Here is a 24,631-nt window from a genome sequence, read left to right as displayed (position 1 = left end):
CGTAAAAAAAAAATGAAAAAGAAGAAAAAGAAAAAGATAATCTAGGAAAATTCGAGAACATTTAATACATAAAAATAAAAACAACACAAAGTTCATAATTTGTTTGAAGTGTATGCACAGATAGATAACTTCTTTCTTCACCACCTAGCCAAGAAAGTGGTAAATAATTATGTACATACAAAATTTTTCAAATGAAAATTCGAGAACATTTAATACATAAAAATAAAAACAAAACAAAGTTCATAATTTGTTTGACTTATATGCATAGATAGATAACTTCTTTCTTCACCCCCTAGACAAGAACAGTGGTAAATTATTATGTACATACAAATTTTTTTAACAAATATATATGTGTACATGTATATATATATATATATATATTCGTACACTCACAATATATATCACTATTATAATCGCATTGGTGTAATAGTCCAGTCCACCTACATGAGATATTGTTTGCTTTGGACTCAACCCGCACGATTTTAAAAGGCCTCTCAAGGGAAAGGTATCCACACCCTACCCTATTATATGGTATGCTTCGTTCTTCTTTCCAACCGATGTGGGATCTTACAATCCACCCCCCTTGGGGCTCAGTGTCCTCGCTGGCAAATATATATGTGTACATGTATATATATATATATATATCCGTACACTCACAATATATATCACTATTAAAATCACATTGGTGTAACAGGCCAGTCCACCCGTATGAGATATTGTTTGCTTTGGATCCAGCCCGCACAATTTTAAAAGGCCTATCAAGGGAAAGGTATCCACACCCTATTATAAGGCATGCTTCGTTCCCCTTTCCAACTGATGTGGGATCTCACAATCCATCCCCCTTGGGGCCCAGTGTCCTCGTTGGCACACAGATCCGGATCTGGCTCTGATACCAACTCTAACAGTCCAGTCCATCTGCATGAGATATTATCCGCTTTGGGCCCAACCTACATGGTTTTAAAAGGCCTCTCACGGGTTAGGGGTCCCATCCATTCACCTACCAGTTCCACTGGCCCGGGCAACCAGCTCTAATATCAACTGTAACAGCCCAGTCCACTCGCATGAGATATTGTCTGTTTTAGGACCAGCCCGCACCATTTTAAAAAGTCTCTCAAGGGAAAGGTATTCACACCCTCTTATAAGGCATGTTTCGTTCCCATTTCCAACCGATGTGGGATCTCACAATGATAAATGATGCAATAAATGCATCGTACAAAATAAATAACGATGTATGATACGGAGTCGCCTAACGTCATGTTGCTAAAGTCATAAAACAATAAGCGACGCATCATGAGAATCGCCTATCTTTGAGTTTTTAGCAACTCAGATTGATTTTTAGTGAAGCATCATAAGAGTCACAATGTTTGAGTTTTTAGCGACTTAGATAGTTTTTTGCGACGCACCATAAAAGTCGCCTATCTTTGAGTTCTTAGCGACGCATATTGATTTTTAGCGACGGATCATAAGAGTCACCTATCTTTGAGTTTTTAGCAACTTAGATAGATTTTTAGTAACGTACTAGGAAAGTCGTCTATTGTTGAGTTTTTAGTGACGTATATTGACTTTTAGCAACACATGCTAACAATCCACTTATAGTGACTCATTATTTAGTGACGCTTCACCATACTGTCGCTAAAAATATATTGCGACTTTTTTTAAAGCATTGCTAAGTATATGAGTAACTAAAAATAGCAAATTGAAGGTCACCAAATATGTTAGGCGACTTTGTTATGTATTAATGCGTCACCCCTTTTTTTTTTTAATTTTGTGAAAAATAATTAAAATAGTAAAAATATAAAAATAATTAAAATACAAAAAAACTAAAACTAGCTCCATCTAAAATAATTAGAATACAAAAATTTTAAATAAATATTTTTTCATAACAAATTAATTATCAAATAAATTAAATATTATCTCATTGATATATTTTTACATAATTTGTAAACTGTTGTATTTTTTCATAACAAATTTAATATTAATTAAACTTCCATGAATGCATACTCATTGAGATGGAAGTTGACGTCCTCTTGTTGACGATATTACACCCTTATACCGCATATGGAAAAATTAAAAAAGTTATTAACACTTATGCAAAATAAATAAAATATTAATCATTATTAAATTTGTAATTTAGTAGAATATTACCTTCTTAAGATTTGGCGAGGCACATTTCTCTTAATTAAAAGTGGAAAACACATAATGAAGTGGATCAAAAAAAATTTAATGAATAATAATAAATGTCATAAATATACGTATCAATTTATTTAGAAGATATTGTTTATCCATATCTTCTTACAGTCATTACGAACATAGTCATTCTCACATTCATATTCATTATCATTTTCATCAACACTTGGCAATTGTATGGCAAATGGATTGTGAGCCATCGTAGTATTGCCAAGAACATCTTCTTCAACCAATTCTTCTTCAACAAAAGTACAATGTTTGTGGTAGAGTTAAAACAAAGACCATCTCGAATCAAGTTGATATTCAACATAAAAGATTTGTTGAACTTGTGAAGCCATGATGAATGGGTCAGATTTATATCTAATTTTATTAAAGTTAACACATGTAAACCCCATCTCATCAACATACTGTTAGCACATGACTCACCATGCCAAATCCATCGTCGATAGTTGACATCAAACCCATTCCAATATATATGGCCTTTAATATCCCTAATAGCATGGATTTTCATATTCCCACATTGCATGCAAGGACACCGTATGGCATTACAATCATTGGTATTCTCCATGCTAAATTTCAAAAATTCATTCACCCCCTTAGCAAAATTGCTTGAGATTCTATCTTTTGTTATCCACAATTTATCCATTTCCCTACCAATCTAAGCAGAACAATGTAAAAAAATATCACAAACAAATTATCGACAAAAGCAAGATTAAGAAAATCCAGGGAACTTAACCTCCGGTTATAATGAAAAAAAAAATAAGTAAAAAATAATCCATCCCACCACATGTCACAGCCAATCATAAAGAAAAAAGAAACTCAACGAAACCATGGAGATGAAGAAAGAAGAAGCCAAGCTAACCACAAGGGCGACACAGAGAAATCTAGCTTCCAGACAGCAACGTAGGCAAATGGAAACTTAAACCTGAAATATCTCACTCTTCAAGTCTGTTTGAGATTGCTTCCAATTCTAACATCTATTAGGTAGTGTACTAACATCTATTTTGTGAAAAGAAATGGTATTCAAAGGCCCGCTAAAATTTTAATATGCGCAAAATTTTTTCAGAAAATGGCAAAACAGGCAATCCATTTAAATAAACTGTGATGCAATAGCAATTTTTAGAGTCGTCTTTTTTTTTTAATTCTTTAAAATAAAATTTTTTGAAGTACGATGCATTGTCTTCAAATAAAGTTACCTGCTCTTTTAGTTATGTTTTTTCACCCTTTAAATAGGATTTTGTACTTTATTTGAGTTTAAAATTTGCATTTGCTTTTAAATATGCAACTCTCATAAATGTTCCTGTTATGTCTCCAAAATTTTAAGAGGAGGCGACGCAGTTGCATTTAAAAGAGTTGCCTTATACCTTAGTATTTAAAATTTATTTTTAAGCTTTAATTAGTTTTTTGAAATTTCATCTACAAATATTTTCACGTAACATTCTAATGAACATCAATTCCATTGATCTAAAAACATAAAACAGTTTTATCAATGTTCTTTTCAATTATTCACATATATGTGTATACACGAAACACAAAAACACATCTCTCACGACCTAATTTGAGATAGGGTATACCAATTATAAATTGATCTAATGCAACAAGGACTTATAGTCCAATTGCTTGACCTAAGTATGTTCAACGAGATAAACTTTTAGGTTTTTGGGTATCAATGATAGTTTATTTGAATTTAAAATTTATAATAGATTATTTTATTTTATTTTATTTTGAAATAACAAGTGACGCATTAAATGATATATGGATCGCTAGATAATTTAAGGCGACCCATTCTAAAGGGAACAGGCGGTGCATTAGTTTCATTCCGAGTCGCTTGTACCTTATTATTATTATTTTTAATCAATCTGATGATTTTCTTACAACTTCAAATAATCAGTGAAAATATTTAAGCAGTATAACTAAGCTGATATTTTTTCTTTTATTTTATTTTTTGATCATATGAACAGGTGATGCAGATGCTTTATTACACGTCACCTGTTGCCTTTTATTCTTTATTTTTAAAATCAATATAATTTCTTTCAACTTCAAATAACCAGTGAAAATATATAAGCAATATACTTGAGCTGATTTTTTTTTTTATTTTTTTTAGATAAAATGAACAAGCGATGCAGACTTTTCATTACATGTCGCCTGTTCTCATATATATATATATATATATTTTTAATCAATTTGATTTTCTTTCAACTTCAAATAAATAGTGAAAATATTTAAGAAACTTAACAAAGCTGTTTTTTTTTTTTTTTTTTAAGAAAGATATTGGTAATAGGCAACGCACAGATATCACTTATCCTTTTTTTTTAATCAATCTAACTTTATTTCAACTTCAAATAACCAGTGAAAATATTTAAGCAACATAACTGAGCTGTTTTTTTTTTTTTTTGTTATCAATAGTTAAGATATTAGTAATAGGCGACGCACAAGCTTCATTATAGGTTGCCTGTTTCTTTTTTTTTTTTTTTTTGTTCTTTTAATCAATCTAATTTTATATCAACTACAAATAACCAGGGAAAATATTGGAGTAACATAACTAAGCTATTTTTTTTTTTTAAGATATTGGTAACAGGCGACGCATAGGCATCATTATGCATCGCTTGTTCTTTTTTTTTTTTTTTAAATCAATTTAATTTTATTTTAACTTCAAATAACCGGTAAAAATATTTAAGCAACATACCTGAGCTGTTTTTTTTTTTTTTTTTTTAATATAGGTAACAGACGACGGAAAGTCTTCTTTATGCATTGCTTGTTCTCTTTTTTTTTTCTTTTTTTCTTTTTTTTTGTTCACTGAAAATAACACTGTAGAAAACATATGGGTTATCGATCATCTCTGTCAGTGTCAGATGCCCATCTTTATTGCTATCTACCTACAAGAAAAATCGATACAATATTTTAAGGAGGAATTAATTTCCTTGTCATTACGTTATTAGTCGCAACAAATCAAAAAACAAAAATGGATAAAGCTGACAAATAGAGGAACAATCAACCTTGTCATGCTAACACTAGAAAAGCTTGTTAAAATATAAACTTGATTTTGGGCTATTAATGTTTGGGCCTTAGTTGTTCAAGTAAACCCCAACTTCTAGAAACATCTTATCTAAATAAGAGCCTAGTGTGTTCTAGAGAAATTTCATCTAGAAGCTTATTCTAGAATAATCCATAGAGTATTCTAGAATGTGTGGAGAGGTTTGTAATTATGTAGAAAATTCTAGTGAGTCATTTGTAACCATTAGATTAGAATTGGCAAAATCCTAGCCAATGGTTTAAAAGGTTCCACTAGTATAAATATGGGTAATGTCTTTGAGTTTAGATGATGCCCCAAAAAGGCAAGAAGTGAGAAATAAAACAAGTAGCCTCCTTTTCTAAATCCTCTATTTTTCAAGTTTTACCTCCAAACTCCAAAATTTTCTTTCAACAAATTGGTATCAGAGCTTGAAGATCCTTTCCTAGAGAGATGGCAAATAGTGATATGGTTCCCTTCCAAGTCCCAATACTGAACAAGAGCAACTACAACAACTGGAGCATCAGGATGAAGGCTCTCCTCGGTGCCTAAGACGTGTGGGAGATAGTAGAGAAAGGTCACACCGAGCCAGAGAATGAGGATAGTCTATCTCAAACTCAAAGGGATAGTTTAAGAGACTTAAGAAAGAGAGATAAAAAGGCTTTCTATTTAATCTATCAAGGATTAGATGATGATGCTTTTGAGAAGATTTTGGAAGCAAAATCGGCTAAGGAAGCACGGGAGAAGCTCTAAACCCCTCAGCTGAGTTTGAAACTTTGCATATGAAAGAGGGAGAAGTCATGTCTGACTACTTCTCTAGAGTCTTGACTGTGACCAATCAACTAAAGAGAAATGGTGAAAAGTTAGACGATGTAAAAATTATGGAGAAAATACTTAGATCGTTAGATCCAAAGTTTGAACATATTGTAGCCATCATGAAGAAACAAAAGACTTGGAAGCCATGACAATAGAGCAACTTTTAGGTTCGTTGCAAGCTTATAAAGAAAAGAAAAAGAAGAAGGAAGGGATCATGGAGCAACTACTCAAGACCCGAGTTGATCCAACTAAAGAAGAAAACGGTCGCAATGATCAAAGCCAACAAGGACGAGGTCGTGGTTGAGGACAAGGTCATGGACAAGGATATGGATGAGGTTGGAGATCTAATGATGTTCACAACAACTTTCAAAAAGAAGGAAACTCAACAAGAGGCTGTGGGAGAGGCAATTCAAAATCAAGGTATGGCAAGTCACATGTGAAGTGTTATAACTGTGAAAAATTTGGTCATTATGCTTCCGAATGTAAAACTCCTAGCAATAATAGAGTTGAAGAGAAGGCCAACTACATTCAAGAAAGAAGTCAAGAAGATGGTACTTTGTTGCTGGCTTACAAGGACAATGAAAAAGGCGAAGACAATAGATGGTACCTAGATATCGGTGCAAACAATCATATATGTGGAAGAAGAAGAATGTTCATGGAGCTCAATGAATCTGTGAGCGGTAATGTGTCCTTTGGGGATGAATCCAAGATAGCGGTGAAAGGCAAAGGTAATATTTTCATCCGATTAAAGAATGGAGAGAACCAATTCATTTCAAATGTTTATTACGTGCCAAATATGAAGAGCAATATCTTAAGCCTGGGACAACTCTTAGAGAAAGGTTATGATATCCACTTAAGAAATAATAACCTTTCTCTAAGAGACAATGCAAGTAACTTGACAGCTAAGGTGCTAATGTCAAGAAATAGAATGTTCGTGCTAAACATTCAAAACGATGTTGCTAAATGTCTCAAGGCATGTTACAAAGATGAATCTTGGCTTTGGCATCTTCGATTTGGGCATCTTAACTTTGGAGGTCTAGAGCTGTTGTCCAAGAAGAAAATGGTAAGAGGATTACCTTGCATTCATCATTCCAATCAAGTATGCGAAGGATGTATACTTGGGAAGCAATTTAAGAAAAGCTTTCCAAAGGAGTCAAACTCAAGAGCTCAAAAGCCATTGGAACTCATACATACGGATGTGTGCGGTCCGATAAAGCCAAGCTCACTTGGTAAGAGTAACTATTTGCTTCTCTTCATTGATGAATTTTCAAGAAAAACATGGGTATATATTTTGAAGGAGAAATCAGAGGTGTTCGAGAATTTCCAGAAGTTCAAAGCCCTCATTAAGAAGGAAAGTGGCCTTGTGATCAAAGCCATAAGATCCGACCATGGAGGAAAGTCCACATCAAATGAATTCCAAAAGTATTGTGAAGATCATGGAATTCAACGGTCTTTAACGTTGCCAAGATCCCCCCAACAGAATGGAGTGGCCGAAAGGAAGAATAGGACAATCCTCGACATGGCGAGGAGTATGCTCAAAAGCAAGAGATTACCAAAGGAGTTTTAGGCAGAAGTGGTTGCATGTGTAGTCTATTTATCCAACTGATCCCCAACAAGAAGCGTGTTGGAAAAAACACCACAAGAAGCATGGAGTGGAAGGAAACTTGGTATCTCCCATCTAAGAGTCTTTGGAAGCATGGCTCATGTGCATATACTTGATGAGAAGAGAAGCAAGCTGATGACAAAAGTGAGAAGTACATCTTCATTGGTTATGACACCAACTCTAAAGGTTACAAAGCTCTACAATCCTAATACTAGAAAGACAATAATCAGTCGAGATGTTGTAGTTAATGGAGAAGGAGAGTGGGATTGGAGATTACATGAAGAAGACTACAACTTCTTTCGATACTTTGAAGAAGATGGCAAGAAACAACCAAGGATAGAGCAAGCAATAGAGGAGCCTACTACCTCACCAGCTTCAACAGCTGCAAGTTCTCAAGAAGATGAAAGCTCAAATGAAAGAGTTCCATGCTTTAGGAGCTTACAAGAACTTTATGAGGTAACTGAAAATCAAGACAATCCTACTCTTTTTTATCTCTTTGCTGATTGCGAGCCCATGAACTTCGAAGAGGCAGTAGAAAACAAGAATTGGAAAAATGCCATGGAAGAAGAGATAAAGGCAATAAAAAAGAATGACACGTGGGAGCTAGCTACACTTTCAAAAGGGCACAAGGTGATCGGTGTGAAATGGGTGTACAAAGCCAAGAAAAATGCCAAAGGAGAAGTTGAAAGATACAAGGCAAGATTGGTAGTGAAAGGCTACAGTCAAAGAAATGGCATCAACTATGACGAGGTATTTGCTCCTATTGTTCGACTAGAAACTGTTAGACTAATTATTTCATTGGCAACTCAAAATAGTTGGAGGATACATCAAATGGATGTGAAATCGGCCTTCCTAAATGGAGTCCTTGAAGAAGAAGTCTACATTGAGCAACCACAAGGCTACAAAGTCAAAGGAAAATAAGATAAGGTTTTAAAGTTAAAGAAGGCACTCTATGGGTTGAAACAAGCACCAAGAGCATGGAATGCTCGAATTGACAAGTACCTCCACGAAAGAAATTTTATTAAGTGTCCATATGAGCATGCACTCTACATCAAAATCCAAAATGGTGATATCTTGATTGTGTGCTTGTATGTAGATGACTTGATCTTCACAGGTAGCAATTCAAGCATGTTTAACGAGTTTAAGAAAGAAATGATGAAGTAGTTCGAGATGATCGACATTGGGCTCATGTCTTACTACCTCGGCATTGAAGTAAAGCAAAAAGACAAAGGCATCCTAATCATTCAAGAAGGCTGTGCTAAGGAGGTGCTTAAGAAGTTCAAGATGGATGACTCTAATCCAGTCAGCACACCAATGGAATGTGGAATCAAGCTATCAAAGCACGAGCAAGGAGAAAGAGTGGATCCTACACTCTTTAAGAGCTTGGTTGGAAGTTTACGATATTTGATGCGTACAAGGTCAGATATTCTCTATGCAGTTGGAGTCATCAGCCGATACATGGAGAATCCAACAACAACTCATTTAAAGGCAACAAAAAGAATTCTTCGCTATCTTAAAGGTACAATAAACTTTGGTTTGTACTACTCTATTTCTGATAATTACAAACTTGTAGGATATAGCGATAGCGATTCGGGTGGAGATATGGATGATCGCAAAAGCACAAGTGGCTTCGTGTTCTGCATGGGAGACACTGCCTTCACATGGATGTCAAAGAAGCAGCCAATTGTCACTCTTTCCACATGTGAAGCGGAGTATGTCGCTGTTAATTCATGTGTTTGACATGCAATTTGGCTCTTAAACTTGTTAAAGGAGTTGGATTGTCCACAAGAAGAACCAACCAAGATTTGTGTGGATAATAAGTCAGCAATAGCTTTGGCCAAGAGCCCACTCTTCCATGATCGAAGTAAGCACATTGATACGCATTATCATTACATTAAATAGTGCATAGCCAAAAAGGATGTACAACTAGAGTACGTGAAGTCTTACAATCAAGTAGCCGATATCTTCACCAAGCCTCTCAAGTAAGAAGATTTTGTCAAATTGAGAAGTTTGATTGGAGTAACAAAATCAAGTTTAAAGATGGGGAGGGGGGGGGGGGGGGAGGGGGTGTTGAAATATAAACTTGATTTTGGGCTATTAGTGTTTGGGCCTTAGTTGTTCAAGTAAAGCCCAACTTCTAGAAACATCTTATCTAAATAAGAGCCTAGTATGTTCTAGAGAAATTTTATCTAGAAGCTTATTCTAGAGTAATCCATAGAGTATTCTAGAATGTGTAGAGAGGTTTGTAATTATGTAGAAAATTCTAATGAGTCATTTGTAACCATTAGATTAGAATTGGCAAAATCCTAGCCAATGGTTTACGAGGTGCCACTAGCATAAATATGGTAATGTCTTTGAGTTTAGATGATGCCCAAAAAAAGCGAGAAGTGAGAAATAACACAAGTAGCCTCTTTCTCTAAATCCTCTATTTTTCAAGTTCTACCTCCAAACTCCAAAATTTTCTTTCAACAAAGTCATCTAATTAGGATTCCTATGAATTTGACAAGATCATGTAAAGATTTAAGGCAATTATTTAACATTTTACAGGGGCAACTTGATATAGAAATGCTACACATAAACAAAACAAATTGGATACTTTAAATTCCCACCTCCAATTCAAGGGATTTTGTACTGAACTAGAGATTTTGTCACATTGACAAGAATTGAAATGCTTTTCCCCAAAAAGCATCAATCGAGAAAGCATCTAGGCGGTTATTTTCTTGCAAATATAAGGGAAGAATATGAAAGACATGGATTAATCATTTAGGGAATAAAATTATTTCTAGATTATTAGAGGAAGCCTATCTTGATATGGGCACTCCATTTGTGGTTTCAAATTTTGTAAGAATCAACTCTGCCGTAAAAGGGTCCTAGTTGTTCTTGATGATGTGAATAATTCAAGCCAATTAGAATATTTAGCTGGAGACCATGATTGATTTGGTCCTGGAAGTAGAATCATTATAACAACTAAAGATAAACAAGTGCTTAGCAATAGAGCTCAAGTAATTTATGATGTTAAGAAGTTAGATTGTGATGAAGCTCTTGAGCTCTTCTATTTTAAGGCTCAAGGAAACGACTCTCTGCCAACTAATTATATAGAGATGTCAAATCAGGTGGTAGCTTATGCAAATGGTATCCCATTGGCTCTTAAAGTTTTGGGTTCTTTCCTTTGTTCCAAGAGCAAAGAAGAATGGGCAAGCAAATTACGTAAACTGAAAGTAGTTCCTAACATGGAAATTCAAAATGTTTTGAGACTTAGCTATGAGGGACTAGATGATAGAGAGAAGGACATATTTCATGATATTGCTTGTTTCTTTAAAAGGGATGATAGAGATGATGTGCAAAGCATATTAAATGCTTGCGGTTTCTTTACAAATATTGGAATAAGAGTTCTCATTGATAAATCTCTCATAACTATCATGGATAATAAACTATGGATGCATGACCTATTGCAAGAGATGGGTAAGGAGATCATCCATCAACAATCCACAAAAGAGCTTGGAAATAGCAGTAGGTTGTGGAATGATGATGTCTATCACTTATTGGAAAATAATACAGTAAGAGCCAAATGCATTGATTTTTTTTTTTTTAAATTGCATGAACTTTTTATAAAAATTCTACAACTACTTTTTATAAAAATTCTACGACTATGTAATACATATATGGTTTTTACTAAATATTGTATATCATGAATTTTTTATATTTCGTTCTTCGTTGTCAAGGAACTATAACAGTTGAAGCCATATCCCTAGACATGTCTAAGCTTGACAAATATGTATACTCGAGTCCTGCTACCTTCTTAAAGATGAAAATTTAAGATTGCTCAAAGTTTATAGTTCCTTCTTGATGGACAAACACAAAATACACTCTCCTCAAGGACTTCAGTTTCTTCCTGATGCACTAAGATATTTCCATTGGGATGTATATCCCTTGAAAGCTTTTCCATCGAATTTTATTGCAGTGAATCTTATTGAACTCTGTATGCATAAAAGTAGGGCTAAAAAACTTTAGATCGGAGTCCTGGTATGCTTTAATTTAATTTAATTTTGGTTTTTGGCATCATGTAGGTAAAGTAAATGCTAAGATGTTTTGTCATTTCATTTTGTAATAGAATCTTGATAACTTGAAAATGATTGATCTTAGTTACTCCAAGCATCTTACTCAAATCCCGTATCTCTCTCGGGCTCCAAATCTTGAGAGTATAGATCTAGATCACTATAAAAGTTTGGTTCGAGTTCCTTTTTGTTTTCAAAAGCTTGACAAACTGGTTTTTCTGCGCATGAGAACTTGTCAAAATCTTAAAACTCTTCCAGAGGTACTAGGGAATATGAAGTACATTGATTTCTATAAAACAGTAGCAAAAAAAATTTCCCTCCTCAATTTGGTCTCTCAATCAACTTGAGACATTGATGCTTGACTACTGCAAATATCTTAATTATCTCCTAACCAACACTTGTAAACTAAAGTCCCTGAAAAGGCTTTCTCTAGGTTGTTGCGCATCTCTTCAAAAGTTCCAAGACCTTCCAAGAAATATAACATGGTTAGATTAGAGTGGGACAACAATAGAAGTGGTTCCCTCATCAATTGGGTGTTTCTCTCATCTTCTTATGCTAGACATGACATGTTGCGAAAGGCTTGAGGGTCTCCCAACCACTATTTGTAAGTTGAAATCTCTTGAGCGTCTATACCTCTCTTGTTGCTCAAAATTCAAAAAATTCCTAGAAATTTTGGAGCCCATGGAGCAGTTATGGTATCTTGATTTAAATAGAACAGCTATTGAAGACATAACCTCCTCCATTGAAAATCTAATTAGACTTAGGGAATTAAGGTTGGATAGGTGTCTAAACCTTGAGGTTGTTCCAAACAACATCGACAATATACAAGATCTTCAACTTTCTGGCTTTCTGGCTGTTGAAAATTTAATAAGTTTCCTCCCTTTTCTAGAACATGTTCTTTGGATGAACTAGATTTTAGTGGCTGCATAGATTATAAGTTCCTGATGGTCTTGGCTACTTATCCTCATTAAGAATTTAAATCTTAGTGGAAGTAAAATTGAGAGCTTGCCTACAAGCATCAAGTATCTTTCTCAACTGTCTCACCTTGACTTGAGCAAATGTGAGAACCTAAAATCTTTGCCAAAGCTTCCACCATTTCTATAACTTCTAGAAGCACATGACTGCACATCATTGGAGACTGTATCAATTTCAAGAATTGAACTCGTACATGGTTTGCATCAATACTATCTTCATATTGTTGAACTTAACTACTGTAATTGTCCAAAATTGGACCATAACTCAAGAACCAACACAATGGTTGATGCACAGCTTAGAATTTTACGTATGACAACTATGTCATCATCGATTCTTGGCAGGGTATATATGTTCCTATCTTTTATTTTCTTGCTTGTCAAACCAACTGATTATATGTCCCTACCATCTAACAAATAATGATTTTTGGTGCAGCTGTTTAACCATAATAATTATCAAGAAGCCTTAATATGTATTCGTTATCGAGGAAATCAAATTCTAGAGTGGTTCTGTTAGGACCCGTCCAAAATTTCTCACCGGAACCCTATACAAGCCTTGATCCTAAAGAAACCCTACCGGACCTTCCAATGGAAAATCCGACAGAACCTCCCCTAAGGGTTGGACTTACCACAAATTTTCTGCACTGAAAACACACTTCTATAAACACCACCTTATTCCTTCCATTTTACTACAATTTGTTTCCAAAAATTTACAGCACTCTAAAATAATAACAAGGAATTAATGCAATATTTAATAAAATGTGTCCAATACAGTATACAGAGCATTATACAAATAAATATGAAATTAATACAATGTCAGATAAAGAAGCAATACAAGATGAAGAGAAAAAAGGAAGGAAATGCTTCTTGGACTTTCGACAATGAACTGAGACGTCGGGCTCGCCCCGGACGATCAACGTGTCAGGACCCGCCCAGAATTCCTTCCCCGGAACCCTAGACAAGCCTTGATCCCAGGGAAATACCACCGAACCTTCCAACGGAAAATCCGGCAGCACCTCCCCTAAGGGTAGGACTAACCAAAAAAAATTACCTGCACTGAAAACACACTTCTATAAACATCCCCTTATTCCTCCCACAATACTACAAATTGATTCCACAAATTTCAGCACTTCAAAATAAAACAGCGGCAACCCAGTGCATAAAGAACAACTACACGTCCAATACAGTATACAGAGCATTATACAAATAAATGTGGAATTTGTAAAATGACAGATAAAGAAGCAATACAAGTTCAAGAGGAAAAAGGGAAGAAAAACTTCTTGAACCTTCAGCAACGAATTGAGACGTTGGGCTCGCCCCGGACAATCAACGTCTCCAACCTGAACCTAGGGGAACGAAATTTAAGAGTGTGAGATGCTAATCATCTAAGTGAGTGACCCTATCTACTGTACACCTTTAATATAATAATATAAAAATAAAGGAATTTAATCAATCCATACCGAACAATTACATAAATAAATAAATAAACAATTGAAATAATAATTTCTCTCAAAACCCTCACTATTCACTCCGTTGGAAATGTTCCCCTTTTTAAAACATTTTCACAAAACCCGATGTACGTACTCCTCGAAAACCAAGGGATTAAACCATTTGATAAACAACAATTAAATAAATACATACCCCAATATATAAATAAACTATAATAAATTATAGTAAATAATTTTTGAACACCTTTGGGGTTTAAAACATTATTTGCAATTTACACCGACGCACCACACCATATACGGGTGATGCCCTCCGATACCCAACGTCCCGAGCACCGACTGGCGGGGGGTTAAAAAGAGAAACCTGCAAACGGCACTTCGGCGTCCCGACAGTACCGCTGCTGAAACCATCAACCCGGCCAAGGAGGGGGGCGGCTGTGTGCAATAACAAACTTGCCTGCCCACGGTCCAATGGCAACTCACGGGTGAAGTAATAACCGCGCGCTAAACCACATAATACCTACGCGCTACCACGTGTCCATACACCATACACCAGAACACCAATACTGTATGAGTGCGTCTAAAAATAAACATTATTAACCAACCGTACCGTTTTTCAAAAATTACCGTGGGAAATACATTAAATTGTCACACTTACCATCCCACATATTTTTATTTAATAAACCGGTACGAAACATTGATAACCAACAAACCACAATTTTCTCGAAGTACGAGGTTCAACAATAAAAATACCACGGGCATAGTTTATAAAATTTAAACAAATATTTTCGTAAAATATTTAACCCAATTATGCCCGAAAAATATTACTTGAAACCACGTACGATTAATACCGAAACATACTTTGCTCATGCATAATAAATAAATTAAACCACAATAAAACCATAACCAAATTGTACCACATGAGCATAATTTAAATACCAATTAAACATAATTAATTGCCCAAAAATGATATAAAATCCAGACACAATCAATTACTGAAAATACTTGCTCATGTGTAATAAATACCATTTAATCACAATAAAATAATAATCGGAAATTTCTAATGACCCCAAAATTTCATTCAGCACCAATGGGTAAATATATATATAAAATAATATTTTTTCCGATTGTATTTAAAATACGCCACATGAGCACAATTTACAGATATCAATTTAACACCACATAAATATAATTAATTACCCCAAAAATATTTTTAAAGGTGGGTCACTCACCTGGAGCACGCAATTAACCTACGATCCACCATGGGATCAATTCCACGACTCACCGGTGCTCCTAGAACAAAATTCACAGACAGTCAAATAAATTAATATTTTATTCGGGTAAATAATACCCGGTACCCGGGGGGTCAAACACAAACGTTAACCAAAATAGGCGAATAATATACCGAATCGAAGCTTGAGCGACGAGGATTACAAATCCGGTCTCCATCGACCCCAATTCCGCCGGAGGTGGCCGGAATTTGGCCGGAAAGCTTTGGCCGATTTTCAATTCCTCGTATCTCGCAAACCGCTTTGAATTTTTGAGATTGGAGGCCATATTTGGACTCAGAGGACTCAAAATAGGGGGAGAGGAGGTTTAATTCGGACTGGGCTGGCCGGAATACGGCGAAATCGCCGGAAAAACATAACCGGCCGCCGCGACTTCGCCGGCCGGCCGGCAGCCAAATTTGGCTGGTGAGCTCGCCGGTGTGTGGGCTTGGACGGTGGCCGGCGTGTGCATGGTTCTGGTGGCCAGAAAAAGAAAACACGGTTAGAGAGAGGGACGGCCGTGGGAGAAAAAATTGTGCATTTTATCTGTCTTGGTCGGCTCGGGGAAGAAGAAGGGAAGGAAAGGGAAAGGAAAAAAAAAAGAAAAAGAAAAAAAGGAAGGTGTTTTCCCACGTGGGGAAAAGAAAAGAAAAAAGAAAAAGAAAAAGAAAAGAAAAAGGAAAAGAAAAAGAAAAAATAAATAAAATAAAAATAATTAATTAATTACATAATAATATTATTATTTAAAATAATAATAAAAATAATTTGATTTTTCACATGGTTGACATGTGGCTTCCCAACATGGTGACACATGCTCACCTTCATTAAGTCACACGTGGCACATTGTTACACGTTTAAAAATAATATTAAAATAATACGGTGTTTGAAAAACTCTACAGGTCCATAACTTTCAAACCACATGTCCAAATCGGACGTGCCGCTAGTCTACGGACTCGTATCGACGAGCACTTCACAACCATACATGAGTCAAAGCTCAACCTTGCATGAATAAAAATTCAACTCCGGCACCCCTTGGATAGTTTGGACCGCAACTTGTTTTGCCCATAACTTTCAACCCGTAGCTCTATTTTCAACGTGCTACCAGTCTACGAACTCGGGGCATCATGCACTTCGCCATGGTACCTCAGTCAACCTAGAATTCCAACCGAGTCAAAAAGTCAACTTTTGACCCTTTCGGTCAACGGTCAACGGTCAACCTCGGTCAACGTGCAAAAATTCCGACATGGTTCAGGACGGGGTGTTACACAACGTCTCCCAATCCTTGTACCTAGGAGAACAGAATTTAGAAATATGAGATGCTAATCATCTCAGTGAGTGACCCTATCTACTGTACAATTATAAAGCAACGATAATTATAGTACATTTGGTTAATTAAGAATAAATAAGTAAGTAAATAATAATTAATTGAAAATAATATTTTATCTCAAAACCCTCACCATTCATTCCGTTGGAAAGGTTCTCCTTTCAAAGCATTTTTGCAAAACCCAATCTTTTATGCCCCGAAAAATCAATAAATAATTAGTCAAATAAATTTCAAAGAATTTAAGGATCCAAATTTATAATGGAAATATAGAATAAGATATCATTGGATACAATAAATAAAATCATAAATAAACTTGTATTAAAGAAATTTGGCATTAGAACAAAAATAAACCCAATGTATAAATTATAAAATTTATTAATTAAATCAAAGAAACATTTTAAATCAATTTAAACATCTATATAAACAAATGATAAAAATATAATAGAATTTACTTTAAAATACCAATCGATTTAAATGATAAAATCAAGACAAATAACTTTTAAACATTAATGAGAATCGGTAATAAAATCACGATAACAATTTCATAAAATTTGTGTAAAGCTTTAAATTTAAATAAATAATAAAAGCAACATTAAATATATTCTTAATTTAAATACAATTTCAAATATTTATTTTGAAAATCATGTTCCGAAAACCACTTGATGCACCCACTATATACCAATGGTGCCAACGGTACCCAGCGTCCAAGATCTTTCATGGGATCAATTCTACGATGCACACATACTCCTAGAACAACAAGATTACACAACTCAAATAAATTAATATTTTATTCGGATAAATAATACCTGGTACCCGAGGCTGTTTAACACAAACGTTAACCAAAATTTGTGAGTAATATACTGAATCGAAGCTTATGGGATGAGGATCGCATTACCGGCCTTCATTGACCCCAATGCCGCCGGTGGTGTTCAAAATTTGCCCGGGAAGTACCGGCCGAACTTCACTTCCTCATAACTCGGGAACCACTTCAAATTTAAACAATTGGAGACCATATTTGAACTCAGAAGACCCAAAATAGGAGGAAAGGGTGGAAGATCGGACTGGGCTGGCCGGAAACGACAAGAATCGCCGGAAAACTCAAACCCACTGCTACCGACTTCACTGGCCCGATCTGGGCGCGTCCGGCGACGTTTGGCAGGGAAATTTGGAGGGTGGCGTCGCCGGGGAATGGACTTCTTCCCTGGCCGACGTGTGTGGCTGTTCGGTGGCCGGAATTTGAGAAACGGCAAGGACCCGAGAGGAGGAAAAAGGAAAGGAAAAGAAAGAAGAAGAAGAAAGAAGAAGAAGAAAGGTTCGGGGGGGGGGGGGGGCTGGGGGTGTTTTTCCCACGTGGGGGAAGGAAAAAAAAGAAAAGAAAAGAAAAGAAAAAGAAAGAAAAAGAAAATAAAAGAAAATAATTAAATAACATTAAAATAATATTATTGAATAGAATAATAATAAAATATTATGGTATTTATTCATTGTTGACATGTGGCATCTTACCGTTGTGACACATGGCATCTTTTATTAAGTCACACGTGGCATACTGTTCACATATTTAAAAATAATATTAAAATAATATTGTATTTGAAAAATTTTGCAGGTCCATAACTTTAAATCACATATCCAAATCGGACGTACCGCTAGTCTATGAACTCTATCGACGAGTACTTCACAACTATGCATGAGTCAAAGCTTAACTTTGCATGAACAAAAAATCAACTCCGGCACCCCTTGGATAGTTTGGACCTCAAATTGTTTTGCTCATAACTTTCAAACCGTAGCTCCGTTTTCGACGTGCTACTAGTCTACGAACTAGTGCCAATGTCTACTTTTTAACGGTACCTCGGTCAATGTGAAATTCCATTAGGAGCAAAAATTCAACATTTGACCCCCTTCTCGGTCAACGATGGTCAAACCCGATCAACTTTGGTCAAATTTTAGAAATTCCAATGTACTTTGGGATGGGGTGCTACAGGTTCAGCTATTAAAGTATGGGATCTTCAATAAATATGAAGCTTCCTACAGGTTGGTATAATTCAAACATTTTGGGTTTCGCTCTGTGTGCTATTGTGCGTGTGAAAGTGGAGTATTATATTTGTGACGACTTGGAATTTCAATGTGATTCTAATTTTAAAACCAACTATGGTGAAAGCCATCAGTGGACATGCACTTTAAGGAAATCGAGCTGGATTGTGAAGAAAGAAATGAATGAACTGAATTTGGATAATTGTAACACCTTGTCTCGAAGTACATTGGAATTTTTGCACGTTGACCGAGGTCACAAATTTCACTTGTTGTTCTGGATGGAATTTGACATTGGCTAAGGCACCGTTGCAAATTACACATCGACCCGAGTCCATAGACTAGTAGCACATCGAAAACAGAGCTACAATTTGAAAGTTATGGGCAAAATAAGTTGAGGTCCAAACTGTCCAAACGTGCCCGAGTTGACTTTTTATTTTTGTAAAAATTAAGCTTTGACTCATGCATGGTTGTGAAGTACTCGGCGATATGAGTTCATAGACTAGCGGCATGCCTAATTTGGACATTTCGTTAAAAAGTTATAGACATGCAAAGTTTTCGAAATACCGTAATATTTTAATATATTTTTGAATTGAGTGAACAGTGTGTGCCACGTGTTGTGTTCTCAGCCAATCCCATGAGTGAACAGTGCCACCCATAGGTGGCTTTTATTTTGGCCAAAACACATGTGGGCCGGGGGGAAGAGAGAGAGAGAGGAGAGAGCCACCACCACCCGGCCACCACTGTTTCACCCATTCTAGCCACATTTCCATACAAGCGCCACCCCATCACCTCCGTCTCCTCATTTTCGGCCAGCCCACCAAATTCCACGGCCAGCCGACTGCTGACGCTTCGGGATTGAGGCTTTTTCCAATAGTGGTGCCAATTATTTCAAACCCAGATTTCTCCCTATCCCGGCATCCATTTGCCATACCGCTGATCCCATCCATTCACCCATCCTTCTATCTACCTTTCCTCCAAAAATTATGGCCAATGGCCAGTGGACGCGTCGTCGGCGGTGATGGTTTCTGATGACCATGGTGACTCGTCGGAAAACTTGATTCCGGTGAGTTCCCGGTCACACCGCCCACCTTTTCCCCCTAATCCAAACCCCCTAAATCCAAATCTGAGGTCAGTTTTCTCCAATTCATGGCGGTTTGTGAGATCCAAGGACCTAAAGACCGAAACCTTCTTGACAAGATTCCGGCCACCTCGGGTCCAATCTCCGGAAGGTAAAGGTCAATCCTTAATCCTCATGTTGTAAGCTTCATTTCAATATATTATTTGCGAATTTTGGTTAAAGTTTGTGTTAAATCCTCCGGGTAATCATGTATAATTTATCCGATTAAAATATTAATTTAATCGGTTTGTGTATTGTCAATATTCTAGGAACACATGTGAATTGTAGAATTGACCCTATGGAGGATCTTGGTTGAATCGTATGCTCGAGGTGAGTGACCCACCTTCAATATTATTTTCGGGTGTTAAATTATATTTATTTTGTGATAATTAAATGTTTGGATTTAATATTTTATATGTTAAATATTTAGAAAAATTATATTTGGAATTTTGATGGCACAATTTGAATAAATTGAAATGTGTATGTGCATTAAAGCATATTTTGCTTTTGATAAATTATGGAGATTTTATTTTTATGAAATTCAATTTTAAAGAAATTGTGAAATTTTATGCATTAATTAATTGATAAATTTCGATGCCAAATTTGGGGTGAAGTAAATATATGTGTATGAAATCCATATGTTGAATTCTAAGAAATGGTGAGTATAATTTTATTAAAATATTGTTGATGTCAATTGCGGGTTATTCATGATTATTTCAAATGTATTATATTAGTTTATGCACATGTGGATTTCTATGCGGATTTCAGTGCGGTTTTATTTGTATTAAATTTAGAGGATGTGAAGAAAATATTTATTTAAATGTTATCACGCATTGAAACAATGGTGGGAAAATTATTTTATGGTATTGAAAAATATTGGATATATATATATACACCTTTGGATATTAAGATGATGGATTATTTGATGAATTGAAGTTGTGGGTGTTATCCCTTGTTTTATAAAAAAAATTGGGAATTGGTGTATATATATATATATATATATGGTTTTTAGACACATCCATACAGTACCGTTGTTCTGTAGTTGTGGATGTGATTAGCGCACTGGTGGAGTGTGATGAGCGCGCAGGTTTATACTTTCCCGCGGTTGCCATCGGACCCAGGGCAGGCAAGTTTGATATTGACCATAGCCGCCCCCCTCGGTGGTTGGGATTGAGTTTTTAGCATCGGTGCTGCTGGGATGCCAGGGTGGCCTGGATGCCGGTTTTCTCTCTATAATCTCCCTGCCAAACGGTGCCTTGGGACGCTAGGCATTGTAGAGCAGCACTGGTATATAGTATGGTGCGTCAAGTTATTTTTCTCCCACCTAATTATGAAAGTTAAATGTTTTCAAAATGGTAATTGAAATAAAGAGTGTATATTGTGTTAAATCTTACTTGGTTAATTTGATTGTGCTGAATTCTTCTAATATGAAATTTGTTATTTATTTATTTAGATGTGATCTTATTTATCTCGTGGTAATTACTATAAATTCAATTAATTGTTATTAATATATTCTCAAGGTAAATTTCAATTTTTAATATTTGTTATTGTTTGCATTTATTCATTTATGATGTCCTTATTTTTCGAGGTATATAAATGTTGGATTTTGTGAAATGCTTTAAAAGGGGAACTTTTCCAATTGAGTGAGTTGTGAGAATTTTGAGAGCAACATCATCTTCAAATAATTACTATTATTATTATTCTAGCATTATTAATATTATGGTAGTAGATCGGATCACTCACTGAGATGATTAGCATCCCACGTTTTTAAATTCGTTCCCCTAGGCTCACATTAGTAGACGTTGATGTCCGAGACGAGTTCGGCATCTTTTCCATTGCGGATAATTCAAGGAGTTCTGTCTTTCTTCATTTTCCTATTTCCTATCCTGTAATATTTCTTTCTTTTCTCTGTTGTCATAACTTTTATTTTCGTGTTGTAACTCAAATGCTCTGTATACTGTATTAGACATTATTAAATAGTGTATTGCATGGATCCCCTATTTGTTATTTATGAAGTGATGTAAATTTGTGGAATGAATTGTAGTAAGGTGGGAGGAATAAGGGGACATTTTTAGAAGTGCATTTTTCATATAGGAAATTTTTGTGGTAAGTCCAACTCTTAGGGGAGGTTCTGCCGGATTTTTCATTGGAGGATCCGGTAGGGTTTTTCTAAGATCAGAGCTTGTCTAGGGTTCCGATGAGGGATCTTGGACGGTCGTGACATAATTCAGATCACATATTTCTATGGTATAACTGTAGCTTTCATCTTGGTATAGTAAAAGAAAAAATTAAAGGAAAGTGGTCTACTTCTTTCTACAATCATGTCATTGAGGCTGAATTTGAGTTCTATCCTACATGCTTCGATGAACCTGTTGACTATTTGGGTGTGATGAAGTGTGGCATTTTCTCGCTATATGCCTAAGTTGCAGAGGATATTGTGATGAATGTAGATGCTTCCCAACCAAAAGATGGACACCAGTAGGAGTTCGAACCCAGGGAAAGTACTGAAATGGTTAGCTTTGACAAGGAAGAAGAAGAAGAGGAAACACATACTAAGAGAATTAGAGAAGAAATTATAATTATGATGTTAGTCTTGTGGCTGCTCTTTTTGATTTTCATGTGAAGCTGAAAACGTATGTAAGGAAAAGTCATAGACAACAGCAGGTAATAGATTCTTTGGATGGATCTTAATGTTTACAATAAGATTGAATGCCCTGCCATAAATAGACTGAGGAGGTGTGCTATTAATAAAAAGATTGCATGTATTTTAAAATAAAAACACCATTCCTTCACTGTTTTTTCTACATCTCATCTGCATTTTACTTGCAGCCATTCAGAGAATTGCACTGGTCGGACGCTTATTCCTTGATAACAATTGATGAGTCGTAGTAGCTTTCCCAAATATGTATATATGTATAATCCAAGATAATGATTATGACCACATTAATAAGTGCATGGTACACCTTCTTCAAGTCTCTTCACGATACACTTAGTAATGACATAAATATCTCCATTAGTAATAATTGACAATACCCTTCAAAACATTTTCCATCAAATTCTAATCCAAAAAGTCTTGATGAACTTTAAAATGGCCAACAGCAGAGTCAAGAAACTAAAAGTTATAACTCCAGATAAGCTCTATGAAATAGTCCTTTGTTTGTGAGGTTTGGAGTAGTCACTAAAGCGTATATTAGATAGTACATATGGTCTGGCTTTCCAATGGAGTCCCATAAAACTAATAAAAGAATGCGATCAAATTGCCGTGGGAAACTATCACTGATAATGTGAGATCCCACATCGGTTGGAAAGGGGAATGAAGCATACCTTATAAGAGGGTGTGGATACCTTCCCCTTGAGAGGCCTTTTCAAACCATGCGGGCTGGGCCCAAAGCGGACAATATCTCATGCGGGTGGATTGGACTATTATAGATGGTATCAGAGCCAGACCTGGATTGGTGTGCCAGCGAGGATGCTGGCCCCCAAGGGGGGTGGATTGTGGGATCCCACATCAGTTGGAAAGGGGAACGAAGCATGCCTTATAAGAGGATGTGGATACCTTTCCTTTGAGAGGCCTTTTAAAACCGTGCGGGCTGGGCCCAAAGCAGACAATATTTCATGCGGGTGGACTGGGCTGCTACAGATAAATAAATGAAAAAGAAAATGATCCCAGAACTTTTAGCTAAGTAAGAGGCACATATATTTACATAGAAAAAGAAAGTGATTAGAACTTTCATATATTTATAAAACAAAAGGCAGAAAAGCTTTACTTTAGAGAAAGAATGAGGCACAGGCCTAAAAATAAAGCAATGAAAGCATCTGTATTGCTATATGGCCCACATTGACAATATCAATTGTTCAGTGAGAGATTATTTTTTTGTTTACTGGGATTTGGATTTTAAGAACGTTCTAGTCCACAGAATTGTGTTCCTTTAACATTTTATTTTATTTTATAAAATTCCTCAATTGAATGTATACTTTCAATTTTATATATTTCTTTCTGTGGTTAGCATGCTAAAAGGGTACTCTACCTCTACCCTTGAAGGAACATTGGAGTAGCTAAGCAAGGCAGTGCACTTTTTACTTTAACTTGAACTGTAAGGTTCTAAGAAAGGAGTGTCTCTCATTCTCTCTCATTCTCCATGTACATTATCACAGTTGACATGTCTTAGTAACGTATAGTTTTTGAGAGGATGAATATGGCTTCCTCTTCTTCTTCTTCTTATGCTGCTATAATCCATCCTCAAGAGAAGAACGATGTTTTTGTTAGTTTCAAGGTAGTGGACACCCATGATAACTTTACCAGCCACCTATATGATGCTTTAAGTCTGAAGAATATCCATACTTTCATAGATGATAGACTTGCAAGAGGTGATGAAATTTCATGGCTCTTCGGAAAGCAATCAAGGAATTAAAGCTTTTAGTAATAATTTTTTCAAAAAATTATGCTTCTTCCAACTTGGTGCTTGGAAGAACTTGCTCACATACTCGAATGCAAGTAAAAACTTGGACAGATTGTGATTCCCATTTTTTACAGAGTAGATCCCTCACATGTACAGAAATAGATGGAAAATTAAGTAGTTGCATTTACTAAGCTCAAAGAATGTTTCGAGAATAGGAAGGATAAGGTGCATTAACGGAGAGTTGCTTTGACAGAAGCACCCAATCTATTTGAGTGGAATTCACTGGTAACTGGGTATGTATAAATCCAACTTGTATTTTCTATTTATCTAACCTTTGACTAGTTCTTGCAATAAAAGCATGATAACTAACTAGCTAGAAGCTTGTTATGTGATGTGCAGTACGGAAC

The sequence above is a fragment of the Ziziphus jujuba genome, chromosome 10 (genome assembly GCF_031755915.1).
Source record: "Ziziphus jujuba cultivar Dongzao chromosome 10, ASM3175591v1".
Lineage (NCBI taxonomy): Eukaryota > Viridiplantae > Streptophyta > Magnoliopsida > Rosales > Rhamnaceae > Ziziphus > Ziziphus jujuba.
The sequence above is the reverse complement of the archived record's forward strand: the minus strand, read 5'-3'. Positions refer to the sequence as shown.